General features: G+C 47.9%; 1 long non-coding RNA gene across 1 annotated transcript; it reads right to left on the reverse strand.

Annotated features, from left to right (window-relative positions):
• Positions 1-448: 448 nt before the first annotated feature.
• On the reverse strand, positions 449-2,095 carry LOC120692622. The gene is made up of 2 exons (XR_005682684.1): positions 1,653-2,095; positions 449-1,031 (listed from the first exon to the last, which is right to left on the reverse strand). It is a non-coding gene; the product is annotated as an uncharacterized LOC120692622 (long non-coding RNA).
• Positions 2,096-2,564: the final 469 nt, after the last annotated feature.

Consider the following 2,564-nt stretch of genomic DNA (forward strand, 5'->3'; position numbering starts at 1 on the left):
AGCATGCCTTGCAAGCAATTGAGATTATAGATCACCTAAAACTTTATACCATCTACAATTGTGAAAGTGAGGAATTGTCCAATTAAATAAGGTATTTATATTTGATTTTATGATAAAAAGTACTTGTATGGTGGGTTAGCCTGATGGAGGAGTGCTGAGACATGATATACTATGGTGAAAACTTGGATCCAATAAATTATTTTATTTGGCACATCTAACTATCTAGCGGAACTGAAAATTCTTGTTTGTACATGGGATATTCGAACATGGAGATCATTTTTTTTATGTATCATAAAGATACTATGATATTAGGAAGCATATAAACTACGGATCATGCATCAACATGTATATCTCCTTTTAAATGCAGAAGCATAATTTCTTGGTAAAAATGGTGAGCAAATTACCTAACATAATCTAAAGAGTGCTTCAAGAAAACAAAATATAAGGATAAACAGGACAAAGATATGATATCAGAATCACATAATAGGCAGTAGCAACATCTTTATCAGAAGTTTTTTTTAGGAAAATAGCAGGTGATCTACCCATTCATTATAGTAGGAAGCAAAATATTTACAATTTGAGTAAGTGAAAGAAAAGAAGATTATGCATATGTATAACGATAGCCGATTACTCCTGGTCCAAGTGAACTAAACTGAAGTTCTGTAGGTCTGGCATGATGACCTCTGGAACTATGAGGGCCTCTGTGTCCTGTTTTCGAGGAGCCCCCGACAACGCTCCTTCCGTAGATTCTACGTTGTGTATATGATGACTTGCAAGTGTGATTGTATGTTGTTTGCAGCAGTTGTTCCAGCCCACCATTCTAAGCACATCATTAAGTTGGGGGATCACTGGTTGATTCATGCCACCGCCATGTTCCACACTTTTTCTCCATACGAGCACTTGGCCATAAGGTGTATTGTCGATTCATCCCTTGCTTGACACAACTCACAGATCGGATTTGTTTGCCCTCCACGCCTGATGATACAGTCAACTGTTGGCACTCTCATCTCCAGAACTTGAATCAATCAGAGCTAGAGCATGAATAATATGTAAGCTTCTCTGAATCATGCACAAGGGACACACATAGCTATTCCACATAACTTGGAAGAAATGGGTAGACCAGTGGCCAATATATGTGCTTTCAGCATTTTATTTTTTCTCTATAACTTGTCCTAGCATTGATGACAAGATTCAAACTTTTGTGATCCACCATTATTTTTATATGGATTTGGAAAATTAGTTGTAAGCAGAAGTGTTAACATGCATCAACTAGCTAGCTTGTTCCATCTTCTTGGCACAAGCGCATCTCGCAGCAAAAAGAGGCTTGGCCAGTTGCTTCTATGTTTCCCAGAGCAGCATACGACATTGCCTATGAAGAAGAGCGGCACCAAGCCAGCAGATCAAGATGAAAGATCCGTCTCACAGACATTTGTTCGAGCACTTGGTGTGCAACAGCTAATCAAGGGCGAGCAGAGCAGAGGAATGAATCAAGGAAACCTGCAGTGGTTACATTATCATGCGGATGACACCCACATCGGCCGCAGCAGCACTCAGTGACGCGTTGACCGGCAGCATCATTCCACACGCCGGGTGACGGCGGCTCCATTTCTGCGACGAATTGAAGGAAGGAAGGCCCTGGTGGGTCAGCTTACCATGAGGGCCGGCCATGGCTGCGACGGTGGCTTATTTGCGTCGACGGCGAGCCGTTGTGCAGTCAACTAGGGCTCCGCCTGAGGGGTGGGGGAGGTTCCCTGGTGCGGAGGCGGAGGTCGAGGCTGAAGCAATCGGTCCATGGATGGGCGCCCACGATGGATTTTGCCGGCGGTGTCGTCGTCTTCCAGCAATCGTCGCCTCTGCCCCCATGGCCCGCCTCTTCTCCCCGCGCTGGTTGTTCCGCTGCTCCGTCCGCTGGCTCCACTCCTGACTGAGCAGGCTCTCGTGGCCGCCTGCGAGGCTCCTTGCGGTGCCGCCGATGAGCCCGGGGCTACGTCCACGCCCAGGAACAGGATGGAGGCGACGGTGTAGCTGGAGGACGAGGGCGGCGCCCGTGCGGCGCAGGACCAAGCAGGCAGCCTGCGGTTCACGCCGCGCTGGAGGGCGGAGTCGGCCAGGGACGCTTCCTGCCGTTCGTGCCCGATCCAACGGTTATTTTTTTACTATAGACGTGGCCCAATCTTGTGCCAGAGAATGGACCCATGTTTCATGTTTTAAAGATGTGTTCTACCGGGTTCAGCAACATTTCTTGAAAACGGTTAAACCAATGAAGTTAAGATAATGCTAAGACTCGGGTGTCCGGACTACGGTGAAAATATCGGATGCCTCGCTGGTAAAGCGCGTGGCATCTCCTCCTGCACATACTCTATATACTATGCGGCCTGGAGGGGGAGCGACGGGAGCGCTCAGCTGCTCCCTGGGCGACACGTGCCTTGGCGAAGAAGGCCGACGCGAGCCGTGGATTCGGCGCTTCGGCAGTACGCTATGCTTGCGTCGTCAGATCAGACCTTTTTATCACGCCTGATCCGGTCTGCACTGCCAAGAAGCTTGCAGAAGCTAGCCAGCCAGTT

This window comes from Panicum virgatum, chromosome 9N, assembly GCF_016808335.1.
Source record: "Panicum virgatum strain AP13 chromosome 9N, P.virgatum_v5, whole genome shotgun sequence".
Lineage (NCBI taxonomy): Eukaryota > Viridiplantae > Streptophyta > Magnoliopsida > Poales > Poaceae > Panicum > Panicum virgatum.